The sequence below is a fragment of the Danio rerio genome, chromosome 7 (genome assembly GCF_049306965.1).
Source record: "Danio rerio strain Tuebingen ecotype United States chromosome 7, GRCz12tu, whole genome shotgun sequence".
NCBI classification, from domain to species: domain Eukaryota; kingdom Metazoa; phylum Chordata; class Actinopteri; order Cypriniformes; family Danionidae; genus Danio; species Danio rerio.
Window position 1 is genome coordinate 9,301,769 of NC_133182.1, and position 21,238 is coordinate 9,323,006.

Here is a 21,238-nt window from a genome sequence, read left to right on the forward strand (position 1 = left end):
CAGCCAGAGAGAGACAGAGAGAACATACACGCACAAAACAGTGTACGGTTCGTAGTTACGTCCAAATGAAGCATGTAACCTCAAAATGTTCACTCGTCTAATCACATGTGAATATCGTGATTCCTTCGCGGAAGCCCCGTCTGGTATGAACACCCTCCAAATCGTTCATTGCATTTCATCTTCTGAAGTGCATGTCATTTATTATATAAAAAGAAACGGCCCACAGTGGTTCTGCTATCACGGCCAACTCCATTTTTATTGTTATTATTTTATTATTTGGTGCCAGTTGAACTCATTGGATGGAAACGTTGCTTTACTCGCAAATGTTTTATGCAATACTCCAGTTTTGCGCACAAATTTAATTCGCATCTTTGGATGGAAACATAGCTAGAGACAAACACATATGGTCTACAAGTGAACAAGAACATGTCTACATAGTGATGTAAGATCAATATCAGGGCCGCTTCCAATATATTTCCACCTCTTCCTCTTGTGGCATGACTGATCTGGCTTGTAAACCCCAGAATGCACCAGATTTCGTGATCCTCCGTGACGAACGGACCAGGAATGAAGCGCGGCTCTGGGACGCTCCAGTTTGCGGTTGCCGACAGCCGAGAGTTAACATGCTGAAACACAGATACAGTCAGAGCTGGAAGTTCATCTGTTCGCTGAGGAGAAAAAAAAAACCCAGAAGACGGGTCATAAATCCAGTGTGATCTGTTGAGTTTATTGCGCAGCGTCTCGGCCCACCGTGAAATGTAGATGTAATGCAGTGTTGTACTGTGTTATCTCATTTCCTCGCTCCACATTAATGTGTCCATATTGCACTGAATGATAAATGATGGGATATTAATGTCTGAGCTGCTCTCGCTAAGACTGAATACGATGTTGAACAGGAGTATCGGTGGTGTTTCTTTACGTTTCCATCATGGTCAGGTTTAATTTCATCACAGGACAGGGCTGAGCAATGCAAATATACATTCAAATAAATTGGAGGGCTCGTAAAAGCATGGCGTACACTTTTTTCACCCTTTGTTAATTAGCTATAAGGTACAATATGTTCTGTAATTTCTAGCATTGTTAATGAATAATTTGTGGCAATGATAAAACTGTGTGCAATAACCGCAAGATCTTTCTCTGGATGCTTTAATAATTGACATCATCATCATTGAGCGTGTGTGTGCATCTGTGTAAGTGTGTGTGTGTATTGTAGGGCTGTAACGATACAACAAACCCACGATTCGGTTTGTATCAGGATTTTTTTTTCGTGGGGGGTGGGAAAAAAAAGATTTTTAAAACTATATTTTTTATTAAATAACATTTGAAAAATCTTTATAAACTGAACACCAAAGAACATTAATAACTATGCAAATTATTAAGAATATAAACAGCCATATATAAAATAAATAAATAGCCAAAGCTATAACACTTCTGTTTTCTTTGAAACAAAATAGTGTTGAAAAACCAAACAGAACTAAACTCCATTGTGGAGATGATTCGAGCATGTTGAAAATTCTTCTTCAATCAAGTTCTCTTACATTGAAAAAGTTAATTAAATGGCTACTGTTTCACACTGAGGTAGCTGAGGCTTAATGCCTGTGCTGCAAACCACAAATCAAGTAAACATTAAACAAATAAGCAACTTATTTCTCTCAAGAAAACCAAACTCGTGTTATTTAAGGGAGTTGAAAATTCTTCTTCAGAAACACCATCATGTCAACATTGCGATGAAAAAACGTGACAACTTTCCTTACTCTGCCGAGGAGGCGGGACATCTGGTGAACGCCCATCCATCTCTAACAGTGTGAGCAAAGCATCGTATATGCGGTGAAAATCCGGCCGCTTTGACAGCATTGGCAATGTTTCTGGCGTTGTCGGTTGTCAAGCGGGGTTAAGTTGGTTTTGTTTTTGATATTCCTGACACATTCAGACGGTCTCTTACTAAGAGCTCCGTGCGAGCTCTCCCGGCTAAACACATATTGCGAGGGCTTAAACGGAGCAGTGCTCGTAATGTCGAGGGAAAAAAAAAAATAACTTTTTCGTCAAGTTCTTCTTCAACTAGCTCAACTTTTGCAGGCAGGCATGACGTTATTGGAAAGGTAGTCACGTGGTGTGTCGCGATTCTCCCTTATCACACCACGACACAGGATCGTAGATCTGAGTGTCGCGATTTCGTTTTTATAGTGCGTATTTTTAATCGAAATCGATCGAAATTTATGCTCAATTTCAAAAAATAGAATCGTCGATGCTGCCACGCCCCCATGTCACGTCAGCTTGTCTTGCCAAGCGGGAAAAAACAGGCTTGTTGAAGTGCTTGTTGAACTGCAGATACAGGAGACCCGTCGACAGAACTTAAACCCTCTCCTCTTTCAATGAAGTCGCCGGTGTGTAAGCATTTTGGATTTCCAGTGAGTTATGTTGACAACATTCGTGTTGTCGACAAAAAACACAGTTTTGCAAGCTCTGCTATGTACGTATTAGGGTTCGTCCGATAGACAACACCGGCATCGCGATCCTCCGCCCGCCCCCATTGCAAATCCGCTCGCGAAAAGTACACACTCAGGCCCTGTTTACACTGTCTTTGTTTTTAAATGGCATTTTAGAACGACAACGATTTGACATCCACAGTGGCGTGTAGCATTTCTGAGCAGCCCTCCTTCCTCTCTACCTCTGACACACACACACACACACACACACACACAGCCATGGGCTCGAGACAGCGGGTTCAGGCAGTCAAAGGATCGGTAGATTGCTTCAAGCTTTCACTCACTTGTACTTAGTCATTTTAGCGAACACCTCAGATACTGTTGGCGGGTGCCTGTTGGTTGTGCGTCTTTTTTACCGACGCCGTTATAACGACACAGATCACTGCCTATTCACGAGTCACGCAGAAAACAGAGATTGACAGGTGATAATTATGTGTGTATCTTGCCTTTATTAATTTACTGTATGATTTGTTTATGGGTAAAACAAAGACCATGCAGGTCAGGTAGCTTAAACGGTAGACTACAAATAATTAATTGGTCATTAATTAATTAATTATTCATAATCAAAAATCGAATGGAATCGTGCCTTTAGAATCGAAAATGTAATCAAATCGAGGATTTGGAAGATCGTGACACCCTTAATAATTATAGTGATGTAAATCATTAGAAAGATTAAATAACTCTTACTCTGACAAGATTTTGGCCAAAAGTAACATTCTCTTTCGTATTCAGTTGTTTTTGAAACATTTGGATATTCAGAAATCCTCATTTAGGAGAGGAGGAGGTAAACATGTCAGTCTTAAATGTTTTGGAAACAGTTTCTTATACTCGGGTGAATCTGTATTTACTTTACACAAAAGATGTTATTAGTTTAATATATTGGTTTTGAAAAAAATAAATAAATTGTGTTGATTCCCTTGAGTCAAAGTTGAGTTTTCATCATCATTACTTCAGACATACTTCAGTTCAGCTTATGTTTTGTGTATGTAAAGCACTTTTCTCAAAGTTTTTTGTAGAAACGTTCAAAAGTTATAGTTTAAAAAAAGATGTACAATGTGCAGTGCACGTTATATACCATCAACATCAGAAAAGTATTGTGAGGTTGCAAATGCATTCTGCTTATTATTCAGAAACCGCTTCATATGATTTTTAGGAGTACATTTTTATTTTCATTATCATTTTTATGTTGAAGTAGACTTAATATTAGGTTCATTAATATAAAATATAAAGTTTTCATAATGTTAATATTAAATAGTTAGGGTGTTCTTTTATCACCTTTCAATTGAATCAATTTAATGGATTTATTAATGTTGTGTGTGGATGTACATGTATATGTGTGTGGGTGTGTGTGAAAAATAAATAATACTATTTTTGTGTATTTATATGTGTATATGTATACGTTTATTTATTATTATTTGTTTATTTTTCATAATATTAAGTTATAAAGATGAAAACAATTTAACTCATTTATTAATTTTTTGTGTGGTTATGTATGTATATGTGTGTGTAAAATAATAATTTTGTTATATATAAATTTTATTTATTATTATTATTATTATTATTATTATTATTAATTAATCATAATGTTAAGTAAAAAGAAGAAAACAATATTTATGGTCACCTTTCAATTGAATTAATTCAATACATTTATTAATTTTGTGCGTGGGTGTGTATGTATATTTGTGTGGTTGTAAAAGAACAAATAAAAAATTATAATAATTTTAATATATAAATATTATATTTATTTATAATAATAGTAATAATTTTAATATGTATGCATTTTATTTATAATATTGATAAAAAAATAAATATATATATATATATTTCATTATAATAATAATTTTAATATATATACATTTTATTTAAATATTATTTTTAATTATTATTTATTATTTTATAATTTTTTTATATTATCAGTATTTATAATTATAATTATATTTTTTCCCCTTTTTTCTTTTCTTTTTTTTTTTTTTACTGAAACACCTCATTATTTACACAGTCTGTCTTAAACATTCTTCTAATGATAGAGTCTAACTCTATTACAAATGCTTCCTTCCCAACTAAATTTAGCGAGCGTGAACTATAGTGATCTGTTTTTATTTGTCCCTGTATCTCATGCATTCTTCAACCGAGGACGACTGAATTATAAACTGGCTCATCTTACCCCGCTCTCTCTCCTGAGCTCAGCTGTGGCCATTGACTGCTCAGTGTTTTATGACTTCTAAAGCTCTTCTTGTTTGGCATTTTTCACACAGAGCTCGGCTGCTGCTTTATTGGCTTTGCCGTTTGGTGTGACCGTGCAGAACAGTATCTGATGAAAGCATAAACAGAGCCATGCGCAAGCTCGTATACATCAGCAGCTCATATTTATTAAACAATAAGCTGCAGGAGGTGAAGCGTTACATAGTTAGACCACGGCTGAAGGCCAGTCGAGCGCTAAAACCACTGTAATGCATCGCCCTCTGTGGATTATTGCTTATATTAAACAACAGCAGTGACGTGGGAAATTCATTAGCCTAACCCAAGGGTTTTGATTGTCAGCATGACAGTGGAAATCACTTTCCACACAAAACTTTTACATAGAAACTGTGAGCAATACATGAAATTAAACGTGCACTGCACAAATCAACTATCTAATTACAAGAAATAAATGAGCGGTTTAAGAAAATACACACTAGAAACAAGGCAAATGATCTGCCAGTGCAATAAGATAGTCACAAACCAGACTATTTGGAAAAATGTGCCCAGGGCAATATTTTCAAGAACCAATAAATATGTATCCTGGACTATTTCTTCTTGCAGTTCTTGTTCTTTAAAATCCCCTAGAGGGCGCCTGCTAAATTTTTGACCTTCCTAAATATGTTACTGGTCCTCAAGCCAAGATTTGAACTCGCGACGCCCTCATGTGCTACTACACCAGGGATGCTCAATCCTGTTCCTGGAGATCTACCTTCCTACAGAGTTCAGCTCCAGCCCTGATCAAACACACCTGAACCACCTAATTAGGACCTGAACGGCACTGGATAATTACAGACAGGTGTGTTTGATAATGGTTGCAACTGAAATCTGCAGGAAGGTAGATCTACAGGAACAGGGTTGAGCACCCCTGTACTACACCATATGTCGGCGCGCTAACCACTAGGCTATTGTACTGACAGTTTCCTGCTAACACTGCTAAGTGTGTTCACGTGCTCAACAGAAATGAATGTGATTGGCCGGGAACTCACCGCTGTTTACTGAATATAACCACAGATACAGAGACACTGGAGCGTTTTAAAGCTGTGAAGTTCAGTCGATTCATCATCGGATTGCTCATTTGTCAGCTTATTAACAGATCAGCTGATCTTCGCTGCTTTGAAATATAATATATTCAGTAAACAGCGGTGAGGTTGGTAAACTGATGACCTTCACAGCCAATCACAGTCATTTCTGTTAAGCATGTGAACACAATGGCAAATCAGCTGTTTAGGAACGTGCTCAACAGCGCTCAAATCAGTACCGATAGCTATTGAATTCCAATATCATGACAACACCAACCCATAGTGTTTTCAAAAACAAACTGGAAGAGAAAAGCCATTGTGGCCACATGCTCTTACTACTGTGTCACACTGCACTTTCGGGTTTTGTTTAACCTGGTTTCTGGATCTGACCTTTTGTCAGACTTGAATCTCAATCCGCTCTGTTCACACACAAAATGCAGCCGTTACACTGAAATAAAAAGTGATTAGTTGACTTTACTTTAAAAAAAAGTGTTAAACCTATTGCCTTAATATAATTATGCACAGTTCATCTACTTAGAACTATTAAGCTCACTTGACTGAAAATGGTTAAGTTACAACCGAATTGCTTATGTATTATTCATAAAGTAAAGTCACTTGGAAGGCAATGGGTTTACTCACTTCTTTTAAGTGATCACTAGGCCCACATGGGAACCTGCACACGCAGATATCTGTAGATTTTCATAGATTTGTAGCCCACCATTGAGTCTATTATATTAATATTATTATTATATATTATTATATTAGAGTTTTTAAATTAATTTCAGTAATATTATTGACTGATATTAAAATTTTCCTACACTAAAAAAAATGTATTCAAAGATGATTCATTGGATTTACTACATTTTTTTAGGCTTAATGGTAAACAATTTAATTGGGCTGAATTTAAACAAACAACTTAAGTTGAATGTTATTAAACTTAATTTGATCGTTTAAATTCAACACAAATAACTTGTTTGCAACAGTTCTGCATGCAACACTTTTATCAGTGATTTATTTACAATACAGTTTGTAATGTCATATTTTATGTCTTCTAGTAGATGTATTATATAAGAGACTTGCTTTGTAATTGTAAACATTAAATAAAAGTTTTTTTTTACTTTAATTTATGAAATGTCTTGTTATGATACTCCCAAAATCACTTAATAGGGATGCACCGAATATTCGGCAACCGAAATTATTCGGCCGAAAATAGTCAAAAAAGCCCTTTCGGTGTTCGGCCGAATAAGTAAAAAAGGCCGAATAAATTTTGCCGAACAATGACGTTTTTAATGCCGCGATCAAAAAGTAACCCGCGTAGAGTGAGAGGCGCGCGCTTTATGCAGCAAACATGTCAGCAGTGTGGAAGTGCTTTAAAGTGTAAGAGAAAGAGGCAAAAACGGCCGTTTGCAGACACTGTTCTGCTGAATTGTCCAGAGGAACGTTCTCTCTCTTCTCGCCCCCTTTGAGCAGATAACAAGAGAGATAAGCTCATCTGTGGCAGACTTCATACATTTACTTGCAGCACTAAATTGTCTTTTAAACAAAGAGGCTGAAACAGACCACGGAGTGAAAACAGCTAAAAGTGCGCTCTTAGAAGCTGTCAGCGCACTATTTAGTCAGGCGGACTCAGAACACCTTTACTTTTTTCGCCATATAAAATATCATTACTTGGATATGGGGAAAAAGCTGCGCACACGAGAAATGATCCAGGCCGAGTTGGACTTGGGAAAGCCGCTAGGTATTGGAGACGGACGGTCAGGTGATGCACATCGCAGGAGATGAAAACAGCGCAGAGAGTAAACGGGCTCGTACTACAGATGAGCCGCGACTGTTTAGTGCTGCATCTCATGTCATCGATGAGAAGAGGACCCGACTTTCATGCGAGACAGCAGAGAAGCTACTTTTTATAAAGAAGAACCTGCCACTTTTCCTGAAGAAGTAGGCTTATGTCTAGGACAGTTATTCATTTTTTGTCATCCACATTTTTTGCACTATTCAATGCACATTTGTTGTTGTAGACATACAGTTGCATTCTTTCAGCAGTCAGTTATAGGCCTAACATAGGCTATTCAAGAAGGGGGGCTTCAAAGATGGCCAAATAAAAATATTTTTTTATTTTACTAATTTATTTATTTTAAGTTATATTGTGCTTTGTTTGTATATTATCTGCTGGAATGTTAAAAAATGTTCAGTGTTAAATAAATATTTTTGAAATTGTATTTTTGTTATTTGATTTATTTCTCTGAAAAGCAACACAAAATAGTAAAAAGCTAATTTTTACTATTTAATTATTGTAATGGTGAAAAAATTGGCAAACTAAATGGAAAAAAATGCAAAACACCGCATTCGGTATTCGGCCTTCGGCCAAGAATTTCATTATTATTCGGCTTCGGCTTCGGCCAAGAATTTCATTTCGGTGCATCCCTATCACTCAACATAAATCTGCAGACTTTATAACAAAATTCTCAGCAGAAAAAAAAGTGATTAGTTGACTTTACTTTAATAAATGTGTTAAACCCATTGCCTTAATATAATTATGCAGAGTTCATCTACTTAGAACTATTAAGTTCACTTGACTTAAAATGATTAAGTTACAATAGAATTGCTTATGTATTATTCATAAAGTAAAGTCACTTGGAAGGCAATGGGTTTACTCACTTCTTTGATCACTAGGCCCACATGGGAACCTGCACACGCAGATATCTGTAGATGTTCACAGATTTTTAGCCCATCATTGAGTCTATTATTATTATTATTATTATTATTATATATTATTATATTAGAGTTTTTAAAATAATTTCAGTAATATTATTGACTGATATGAAAATGTTCCTGCACTGAAAAAAAAATATTCAAAGATGATTCATTGGATTTACTCATTTTTTTTATGCTTAGTGGTTGTAAACCACTGAAAGGCTGAATTTAAACAAACAAATTAAGTTGAACGTTATTAAACTTAATTTGATTGTTTAAATTTAACACCAATACATTGTTTGCAACCGTTTTTTCAGTGTATGATTTATTTACAATACAGTTTGTAAAGTCACATTTTCTGTCTTCTAGTGGATGTATTATATAAGAGACTTGCTTTGTTTACTAAATAAGTGGATCTAATTGGATTTGTGTTGTAAACATTAAATAAAAGTTTAAAAAAGGTATTATTTTTTTATTTAATTTATGAAATGTCTTGTTATGATACTCCCAAAATCACTCAACATACATCTGCAGACTTTTTACAAAATTTTCAGCAGAAATAGCAAAAAATATCTTCGCATTCTGTCTGGCTTTAGTAATCTCCTTTTACAGTGTATATACCCTGAGGCACATATTCTTCCGGTTCTCAGGAATGTAGCCCTGGGCACATTTTCCCAATGAGCCTGTGATTGGATGGTTATATTGGCAAGAGTTCTTGAAATGAGAAAACTTATAGGCTTTAGTAAAGAAAACAAATGTCTTACAGTAAGTATTATAGCACTTATTCCAAGCAGTGTATTTAGTCAAATTATCTTTAAACTAGCTTAATAATTACTTTTAAAACTGATTGCTTTTCTCATTTTGTGTGAAAGGGTCTTGAAGGGGACCTATGATGCAGAAATCACTTTTATAACGGGTTTTAACACATTTGTGTGGCAACAGTCTTTGAATATAACCAGCTTCTAATGATAAAAAATGTAATAATTTTATTTTTTATAATCACACTTGATGAAAACAGACTTTGGTTGACATTCTCCGTTTGTACGTGCCATCATAGGGGGAAAGCCCTGGCCATTAGTGACCAGCTCTTATTAGGACGTTGGTCTTGTTTTTGATGCTGGCACACAGGCATCTGGAGCTCCGCCGTCTTCTGAAAACAGCACAATCTCATTTGAATTTAAAGCAACAGTCACCAAACACCACAATTAGGATCAAAACATAAAAGGGTCAGTTTCAGAGTTATAAAACATTATCTGTGGTCTATTTTGAGCTGAAACTTCAACTCTAGTGACATCAGAGACTTATGTTACATCTTGTAAAAAGGGGTAAATAGGAGCCCTTTAAAACTAAATGTACTAAACAGGAGAATTCCTCTTACTTTAGGAAGTGTCATCACATATTCTGTCGTAAAATTAGTCAAAGCATTTAAACCTAATGGAAGATTGTTGTATGAATTAAATCAGAATCACTCATACGTATCCACAATTTATTCAATTTAAGACTTGTCAATAGTTAAAATGCATAATTATTAGTTGTTGCCACTCAAAATACCGAAGCTTACTGCAGCAAAACAAAACTGAAAGTAATTTGTCACTAAAGAACAAGAGTGTATGTGATTTGAGGACGTTTTTTAATTGGCAAACTTAAAATAAGTTGCTAAAGAAAAAAAATTGGAGTCAAAACCAAGGCTGTTCCTAAATTAAGTCTCTAATTGTAATAGGCGTTGGATAATAACCAGTCTCATGGTTTACTGTGGTTTGAAAACATCAGGGTTTTAAAATGGCTAAGATTTCTGCTCGTAAAAAAGAAAACTTAAATACACCATACATGTTTTTTAAGACTATTTTGTTCAGTTTTTTTAGTTTTAGTTTGTTCATGTCAATCCGCTGCTCATCCGTTTGCACTGGCTGCCAGTTGCTGCTCGCATCAAATTCAAAGCTTTGATGTTTGCCAACAAAGCGACTTCTGGCTTTGCTCCTTCTTATCTGCTCTCACTTCTGCAGATCTATGTGCCCTCCAGAAACTTGCGTTCTGTGAATGAACGTCGCCTCATGGTTCCATCCCAAAGAGGGAAGAAATCACTTTCCCGAACTCTCGCGTTCAATCTGCCCAGTTAGTGGAATGAACTCCCTAACTGCATCAGAACGGCAGAGTCACTCGCTGTCTTCAAGAAACGACTAAAAACTCAACTATTAAGTCTCCACTTTCCTTCTTAATCTGCAATTGCCTCTCTGGCTCCACCGCTAACTGTACTACAAAAAAAAATTACTAATGTTTTGCTTCTTACACTTTACACACCTGAAACTTGCCTACAGCAAATTCATTGTTGCTCTTATAGTTGTGTAAATTGTTTCCTTGTCGCTTTGGATAAAAGCGTCTGCTAAATGTAAATGTAAATGTTATAATCTTGCACAATCTATCATAATCTGTATATTGCATAGTATTTTATTTTTAAAACAAGAGCAATACAACTTTTTTTTGGCTAGAAATTAGATCATAACGCTAGATAAGGAGTCTTTGCACTATGACTTGATTTTAAATCGTATTCCAGTTGTCGTCACTGTAAGTAGGCGTGAATGTGGGCAGCTTAGTGGATCATCTTATCACATTTTACATCTGGAACAATTTAATGATGAATCTCTCATGCGCTTCGCAATACTTGACTGCATAATTCACCGTTGCCAATGCTGTAATCCACTCAAATCAATCTTTATTTCATAAGTTGCCATGTAATAAGTGTGAAAGTGTACATGAGGTTGTCATTGCTAGAAGCTGATTTTGACTGAAATAAAGCCCTCGTTCACATCACGGTTAGTTCACTTGCATGAACGACGGCTTGTAATGTGTCTTTGGTAATGTGTTGTATCTGGAGCAATGTGAATATGAATATTACATGGTGATCTGGAATGAAGATTGCGCTGCTTATCTGGATAATTGACTGTTGCCTATGTTTTAATCAGCTGTAATCAATATTTCATCTTCTTGCATGCCTTTACAAGCTACTGAGTAATAAGCATGAGAATGTACAATCATTCAGTTACAAAACAAACTGATGCAGGGAAATGAGCAGATCAGCTTTTATACATGAGTTTGACTTATTTTTATATGAAAAATAAAAAAATAATGGAAATTAACATGAAAATACGGTAGTTTACCATAAAATAATAAAGAAATTATTTTACAATTCTGTACTGTACATTAAATGTACAGTACTGTACAATTCTGGCAACCACATCTGCTGATTTTTAACTGTAATTTTTACGATTTTCTTTTTTAGTAATGATATAAGGTAGTTTACCATAACATTTTGTAAACACTTTATGCATTCTTCTGTATTTTTAACAATTCTGGCAACCACTGCTGCCATTCTTTCACCATCAATTTTACAGTCTATAAGTTAATGAAATACAATAGATTACCTTAAATTAAGAAAGTTATTTTATTATTTCTATCATATTTATAACTGTAAAATTCTGGCAACCACAGATGCCTATTTTTTTTACTGTAAATTTTATTAAAAAAAATTTCCCAGGAATAGTTTACCCTCAAATTGACTGTTTCTTTTGTATTTTTAATGATAAAGTTCTGGCAACCACAGCTGCTTTTTTCCACTGTAAATTTTACAGATGTTTTCCCAGTGTATAAATGAATGAAATACAATAGTTTACTGTAAAAATTTCTAAATTATTTTAGGTTTTCTACCGTATTTTTACCAGTAAAATTAAGTCAACAGCTGGCGATTATTTATTCATTTATTTATTTATTTTCCTTCCACTGTTAGTTTTATGGAATTTTTTTTACAGTAATGACATGTTAGTTTACTGTAAAATTTACGGTTTCTACCCTATTTTTAACAATAATGTTTTGACAACCACAGCTGCTGTTATTTCATAATAGATTTTACCAATGTTTTGAATAATTTTATAGTGTTTAAATTAATGAAATATGGTTGCATAAAAAACATTTTTTCACGATACATTTTTGTCAACATTTTTTTTCAGCGTAAATTTTACAGATTTTTTTAAGGTGTGAGAATTAATGAAATACAACAGTTTAACTGTAAAATTCCAGCAGCCACAGCTGTCGAGCTTTCACTGTAAATTTTATGAGAATTCCTTTGCAGTAATGAAATATGGTAGTTTACCATAAAATTTACGGTTTTATTATATTTCTAATGCTAAAGTTCTGACAACTACAGCTACTGTTTTTTTCACCAAAATCTTTACAGATTTTTTTAAAGTGTACAAATTAATGAAATACAATAGATTACCGTAAAATATACTTAATTATTTTATGATTTCAACCATATTTTTATCAGTAAAATTCAGGCAACAACAGCTACTGGCAATTTTTTCCCCTCCACTGTAATTTTTGTGAAATTGTTTTTTACATTAATGAAATGTGAGTTTACGGTTTCTGTCCTATTTTTAATGATAATGTTCAGGCAACCACAGCTGCTTTTTTACTGTAAATTTTACAATTTCTTTTCTAGTGTATAAATTAATAAAAAACGATAGTTTACCGTAACATTTACTAAACTATTTTATTATTTCTACTATATTTATAACTGTAAAATTCCAGCAAAAAACAGCTGTGGATAATTTATTTTTCACTGTAAATTTTTGTATAATTTTTTCACAGAAAGGAAATATAGTAGTTTACCACAAAATTTATGATAATAATTTACTGTATTTTTAACGATAACGTCCTGACAACCACAGCTGCTGTTTTTGTTTTTTTTACCATTTTTTACCGTGTACAAATTAATAAAATAAGGTTGCTGACTGTAAAATTTTAAACATTATTTTACAATAAATTACAGTTTGCCGTTTTTTCACCGCACTTTTTACAGATTTTATTTAGTTTGCAGTGTACTATCAGTATATGTTTTTTGGTGGAATGTAACACTTTTTGATATATTCAGTTAATTAATTTTTCATTGAATGGAATTTGTCCCTAATGTTTAATTGGTTACTTGAACAGGGCTTTTCAGCAATCTACTAGAGCAGTATTCTTTAATGTGCATGCTAGAATAGTTTTACCAATTTAAAGTCAGTGTGAAATCAAACTTTGATGGTAATTGATTGCTTTATTTATGCATGTTTGTGATACATAATCAGTCGGACTTGCTATTCATTTCCAGTAGCTAAAATGAAAGGCTGATTTGCTTTTTTGTAGTTTAACATTCATTTATTTATTTTTTACGTTTCTGAAGAGAAATTGATCAGCATTTTCTATATGCCAAATACAACCATCCTTAGCAGCTTCTAAATTCACATGAACTATTCTTCTTTGTTTTTTTTGTGTAAATCTGGAGTGTTTCATGTGCTGCTGCTGCTGCTTTGAAATCCACACCAGACACTCGAGTCTATTTTCTTTACTCGTTTTCTAATTACGGTCTGCTTTTGGACACCGTTGGGTCGCTACTGTTCTCCCTCCACTTCCTGTCCTACTTTGCGGTTCAGTTTTAGACCAGTGTTGATGTGGAATTTCCTCTATTCATAGACTTTCCAAAGCTGTGTTTTTTCTTTTTCTTGTGTCAGTCTGTTAGATTTAGGGTTCCCTCTGCAGCCTCCATGCATGAAATCTGAATTTTCAGGGGTTTGTTTCAGCGCACCATCCCGTAGAGGAACAGGGCGGCTTATTGCAAATTCAAGAGCTTTGTAACTCAATTACTTAAAGACAAAAACTGCCAGCTAAAGTGTACATTCTGAAGGCGGACAGGACGAAAGGGTTTCTTTTATTCCAGTGATTTGGAGTTAGATTGAAGCAGCACTGAAGGAAAAGCCTATATAATGTAGTCATGCAGAGGCAGAGACTCAATAGATGAGGTGTATATACACTAATACTATTGCGATATTTTGATTTTCTGTGATTTATATTGCAGTATTTCTCAAGATAACCTTATCTTAGATTGATTTGGGTTATTTTGAAGCAGAGTGCGTCTGCATAAAATATAACAAACAAATGTCAAGCAGAGATAAATGGATTAAATACACAAATGAAGGAGCTTGACAGTATTCTGGTACAGATATAGAAAACAAAGCTGTTTGATCATACTCATAATCAAAAATAAACCCTTCGTTTACATCACGGTTAGCTCACATATATAATTGACAGCTTGTAATGGCTCTCTGATCATATTTTATGTCTGGAGCAATGCGATTATGAATATTACATGGTGGTTTGGAATATAGATTGGGCCAATTTACTGGATAATTGACTGTTGCCGATGTTGACTTAATCCGCTCTAATCAATATTTCATCTTCATGCATGCGTGTACAAGCTACTGAGTATTAAGCATGAACACGTACAATCATTCAGTTACAAAATAAACTGATGCAGGGAAACAAGAGCAGATCAGCTCATATACATGCGTTTGACTCATTTTTCATACTAAAAATGAAATAAAAATAAAGTAAATGAATGAAATATGGTAGTTTACTGTAAAATTCTGATAATTATTTTACAATTTCCACTTTATATTTAACAATACTATTCTAGCAACCACAACTGCTGATGTTTCATGTTTCATGCTCAGGATCATACATTTAAAAAAAAAAAATTACTGTAATGAAATGTGGTAGTTTGCCGTAAAATTCTGTAAATTTCTTTATGCTTTATACTGTATTTTAAATAGTAAATTTCTGGTAAGCACAGCTTCCAGTTTTTAATGTACATTTTAAAGTTTTTTTGGTGTATAAATAAATGAAACATTTTATTGTAAAATTTCTAATATATATATATATATATATATATATTTTACTGTATTTCTAACCGTAAAATTCAGGCAACCACAGCTGCCAATTTTGCTACTGTAGTATTGAAAAATTCAGTATTGAAATATTGTAGTTTACAATAAAATTGTCAATTCTTTCACCCTTTCTACTGTATTGTAAACGGTAAAGTTCTTGCAACCACGGGTACCCTTTTTTATGTAAATTTCACAGATTTTTTTACAGTCATGAATTATGGTAGTTGACCATAAAATTTGGAAGGAAAATAACAATTTCTACCATATTCTTAGCGGTGGTGATTTTTTTTTTTTTACTGTACATTTACAGATTTTATTTCCCCCAGTATTGAAATATGGTAGTTTACAGTAAAATTTTGTCAATTCTTGCATGCTTTCTGCTGTATTTTTAACAGTAAGGTTCTGGCAACCTCAGATACCTTTTTTATGTAAATTTTACAGATGTTTTTTTTACAGTATTGAAATATGGTACCTTGTCATAAAAACTGTAAATTTACAGTTTCTACTGTATTTTTTACGTCAGTTTTGCCATTTTTTTAACAGCAATGAGATATGGTACTTCACTATAAAATTCAGTGAATTCTTTTACGCTTTCTTTTTTTTTCTTCTTTTTTTTTGGCAACGCAGGTGCTGGTTTTTCATGTAAATTTTACAGATTTCTTTTACAGTAATGAAATATGGTAGTTTACTGTGAAATTTAGAAGAAAATGTTACAGTTCCAACCGTATTTTAAACAATAAAGTTCTGGACAACTGCTGATGTTTCATTGTAAGATGATGCAGATTTTTTCCCAGTAATAAAAGTTGTTATCTGGCAACCACAGATGCTGGTTTTCACGTAAGATTTAGTTTTTTTTTGTTTTTTTTTACGGTAATGAAATATGATAGTTTACTATACAATTTAAAAAAACATTTTTACAGTTTCTACCATATTTTTAATGTTACCATATTTTTTAATTTTTAAAGTTCTGGCAACCTCTGTTGCTGATTTTTCACCATAAATTGTACAGATATTTTACCAGTAATGCAATGCAAAATTTTAAGGTAAAATAGTGTAAATTCTTTCATGCTTTCTACTGTATTTTTAGATGTAAAGTTCTGGCAACCACAGATGCCATTTTATGTAAATGTTACAGATTTTTTAACAATAATGACGTATGGTAGTTTACCATAAAATTTTGAAAATAAATTAACAGTTTCTACCCTATTTTAATAAAGTTCTGGCAACCACAGCTGCTGATTTTTCACCATGAATTTTAGAGATTTTGTTTTTTCCCCCTAGTAATGAATTACAATAGTTTACTGTAAAATTTAGAACATTTTCTGGCAACCACAGCTGCTGATTTTTCGTCGTAAATTTTACAGATTTAATTTTTTTGCAGTCTATAAATAAATGAAATAAGGTTACTCAGTTTTTGCAAAATAAACTGATTTAAGGCAGCAAGAGCAGATCAGCTCATATGTGTTTCAGTGGCAATACAGATTGATTTAGAGCATCTTTGCAGAATATTAGTCTTATTCTCAGTGATGTACTGTAGTGAACATCTGCTGCAAAGCTCACAGTAATGACTCGGCTTCAGACCAGAGGCATTTCTCCTTGTGTGAGAACAGCTTTAGATCATGACTTTAATAGCAGTTGTTGTTGTGGGTAATGTCCAGCTGTTGTCTTATCAGTACAGGATGCTGATCCTCCTCTTATCAGTGTGTTTAGATGAGGCCCAGAGTGGCTGAATCACACCCGCCTGCACTTTACCTGACCATGTAATGCCTTCCATATGAGTGTGTGAAAGAGAGAGTGTGCGTGTGTGTTTAGGAGTGTGTTTATGTTGCTGTGTACTGTATGAGTTTTTGTAAGAGTGTGTCTCTGGTGTGCATGTGTGTGTGAAAGAGATGTTGTTGTGGTTGTATGTGACAGTGAACTGTTTGATGTGTGTGTGTGTGTGTGTGTGTGTGTGTGTGTGTGTGTGTGTGTGTGTGTGTGTGTGTGTGTGTGTGTGTGTGTGTGTGTGTGTGTGTGTGTGTGTGTGTGTGTGCGCGCGCGCGCGTGTGTGCTTTAAGTCTGGATCACAACATCCATTGGGTTGCCATTTCATTTTCAAGTGTGTGTGTGTGTGTGTGTCTGTCTGAGTGTGAGTCTGTGTAAGAGTGTGTCTGTGTGAGAGTTTGTATAAAGTGTGTATATGTGAGCGAGTGTTTACCTGTATAGTTAAGTTTTTGAGTTTTTATAGTGTGTAAATGTGTGTATGTGAGTGTGTTTATATATATGTGTGTGTGTTTGTGTGTGTGTCTGAGTCTGTGTAAGAGTGTGTCTGTGGGAGAGTTTTGTATAGAGTGTGTATGTGAGCGAGTGTGTACCTGTATATGTGTGTGTGTGTGTGTGTGTGTGTGTGTGTGTGTAGTCTGTTGTCCTGCTGAGGCTCTTTTCTTTCTTTTATCTCCACTGATATCTGCCAGTTTCTTTGTGTGTGTGTGTGTGTGTGTGTGTGTGTGTGTGTGTGTGTGTGTGTGTGTGTGTGTGTGTGTGTGTGTGTCTGTGTGTGTCTGTGTGTGTCTGTGTGTGTCTGTGTCTGTGTCTATGCATGTATATGTGTGTGTGTGTGTATATCTGTATGTGAGTGAGTGGCTCTATAGGAGTAAATCTATGCGTGTGTATATATTCAAGTGTGTCCATTATTGTGTGTATGTGAGTGTGTATTAATGTGTGTGTGTTGTCTCAGCTCTTCTCTCCTGGTATCTGCACTGATAGCGGCTGTATCGTTGACTGTATTCTCTAGATAAGCCGCGTGGAACAAGATAAGGGTGTGATTGATTTGTTGTTCTCTCCGTCAAACAGAAGTCTGGCCTGTTTTAATGTCAGAACACTTTCAGTGAAAGCATCGGCTTCATTCAGAGTCTCTTCTCCAGCGTCCACAGATCTGGATTTAACCATTGAAAGGCATTGGAAAAACCATTGAAAAACAAGGAATGGCATGAATCAAATCCTACATTTTAAAGATGTTTTGCTGCCTTTTGTGGAACTATGTACACAAAGAGGGAAAATATATAAATAAATGGTTTGTATCAATTGGAACATACATTCAGCTTATGAAAACAGATTCTTATATTGTTTTTAAAAAATTTAGTAGGAAATCAGTATAACTAAAATAGTGTATGCGTATATATATAATACACACACACACACACACACACACACACACACACATATATACTCACCGGTCAGTTTATTAGGTACACCTTTCTAGTATCGAGTTGGACCCCCTTTAGCCTACAGAACTGCCTTAATCATGAAATATACTGGAAATATTCCTCAGAGATTTTTGTCCATATTGCAGCTGCTGAAAATTTGTTAATCTCCCGTTCCACCACATCCCAAAGGTGCTCTATTGGATTAAGTTCTGGTGACTGTGGAGGCCATTTGAGTACAGTGAACTCTTTGTCATGTTCAAGAAACCAGCCTGAGATGATTCACGCTTTGACATGGTGCATTATCCTGCTGGAAGTAGCCATCAGAAGATGTGTACACTGTGGTCCTAAAGGGATGGACATGGTCAGTAACAATACTCAGGTAGCCTGTGGCGTGGACACCATGCTCAATTGATACTAATGGACCCAAAGTGTGAAGAAAATATCTCCGACACCACCACCACTAGTCTGAACCGTTGATAGAAGGCAGGATGGATCCATGTTTTCAAGTTGTTGATTGATGTCACTTCAGAAATCGAGACTCATCAGACCAGGCAATGTTTTTCTAATCTTCTATTGTCCAATTTTGGTGAGCCTGAGTGAATTGGAGCCTCAGTTTCCTGTTCTTAGCTGACAGGAGTGGCACCCGGTGTGGTAATCTGCTGCTGTAGCCCATCTGCCTCAAGGTTGGATGTGTTGTGTGTTCAGAGATGCTCTTCTGCAGACCTCAGCTGTAACGAGTGCTTATTTGATTTACTGTTGTCTTTCTATCTGCTGGAACCAGTCTGGCCATTCTCCTCTGACATCTGGCATCAACAAGGCATTTGTGCCTGCAGAACTGCCGCTCACTGGATATTTTTCTTTTCTGCCCATTCTCTGTAAAGCCTAGAGATGGTTGTGCGTGAAAATCCCAGTAGATCAGCAGTTTCTGAAACACTCGGACCAGCCCGTCTGGCACCAACAATCATACTACATTCAAAGTCACCTTAATCCCCTTTCTTCCCCATTCTGATGCTCAGTTTGAACTGCAGCAGATCGTCTTGACCATGTCTACACGCCTAAATGCATTTAGTTGCTGCAATGTGATTGGCAGATTAGAATGCTGCATTGATGAGCAGTAGGACAGGTGTACTTAATAAAGTGGCCGGTGACTTTATATATAAACCGGTGAATTTTAATATAAATGAAAAATGCTTCATTTCATTTTGTTTCTGATTATTTTTCTCATCGAGAACAGGGTGTTTGCATGCTAAGAGGGATTACTCTTAATATTTTAATGATAATTTTGGTATTAATATAAGAACAAATGTTATTTTTGTAACACAAGAGATTTAAAAAACAAATTAAAAAGTGATTATTTTGCTCCCTTTATGCAATGGTATAAATAAATGATAAATTAGACTGAAAAGATTCTCATTTTAATACTCAAGATAATCATGTTAAAAAACTAGTATTATTATTAAAATCCTACTTATTATTTTCTGATTGTAGGTCTTATTTTATGTATCAAAAGTTCCTTCATAATAGATGAATGATAAATTTAGCATAAGTGTGGAAACTTTCTTGTTTTCTAACTTTCAAAAATAAAATCGTTGGGGGAAAATCTATTATTAAACAAGATGAAATAATCATGTTGGCATACCTGCTTTTGGATAAATGAAAATAAAAGATGATTTGTTTATTTTTTAATGTTCGTTTTTCTTCTTTTGGGAGCTGAATGTACGCACACCAGACATTATTCATAATGAATAAATCAATGATTAATAAATGACGCATTTGGAGGCAAAAATAGTTCATAATAATAAGACGCTTTATAATATTTCTCACTTGAAATTCTGATCAGATGAGCCACTATCAAAGATTTTGCTAGTCTTTAGTGGAGGAGTGCACACACTTATTCATTTTTAATTTTTTTTTGTTTAAAGGGCCAAATATCAATATGAGCTATGGGCCGAGGGTAAATGTACTAGTGATGTCCCGATCAGGTTTTGAGTATGTACCGAAACACGATCCGATACTTCTATAATACATTAAAGGGCTCATAGTTTACCCCTTTTTTATGATTTAATATTAAAGAGCCCATATTATACATGAAATAGGGTCATATCTTGGTTGTAAGGGTCTCCAACAACAGTCTAATATGCATGCAAGGTCAAAAAACACTTTCATGGTCTTATAATCTGCATTTATTTTTACCTAATTATCCCAGCGACTCCTGTATGAATCGTTCAGTGATTCATTTGTTCCCAAACCCCTCCTTAGCGCGAAGCTAATCTGCGCTGATTGGACCGATGACAGTCTGTCGCGATTGGTCGACTGCCTTCAGTCAGAGAGTGAAATGGCCAATAGCTAATCAGCAATTTAAAAAGTAATCACAGTTCATACACGCTAGATAGTGTAGGCGTGGATTTTAGCTGCCACACACACACAAACACCTCCGGACGAGAACGCTCCCGCTTCCGCCCGCACCCGCCAGGTTTTAGCCTTAGAACCCGCCCCGTATTCTGCCCGCCGCGCCCGATCCCGCTAAAGAGCGGGGGAGAACAAAACCGAAAATCTGTATAAACACACACACAGCACCAAGCATAAAGCTCTCGCTCGCTCGCTCGCTCGCTCGCTCGCTCTCTCTCTCTCTCTCTCTCTCTCTCTCTCTCTCTCTCTCTCTCTCTCTCTCTCTCTCTCTCTCTCTCTCTCTCTCTCTCTCTCTCTCTCTCTCTCTCTCTCTCTCTCTCTCTCTCTCTCTCTCTCTCTCTCTCTCTCTCTCTCTCTCTCTCTCTCTCACGCGCGCGTGCGCACTAACACACAAGCACCAAGCAGACACATCTTTCTCTTTCTCAGGCAGCCCGCTCCCGTCCCAAATC

The 21,238-nt window shown here is 35.3% G+C and overlaps 1 protein-coding gene across 2 annotated transcripts in view; it reads left to right on the forward strand.

Annotated features, from left to right (window-relative positions):
* chsy1 (chondroitin sulfate synthase 1) overlaps positions 1 to 21,238 on the forward strand; it is a 185,370-nt gene that overhangs the window by 142,880 nt on the left and 21,252 nt on the right.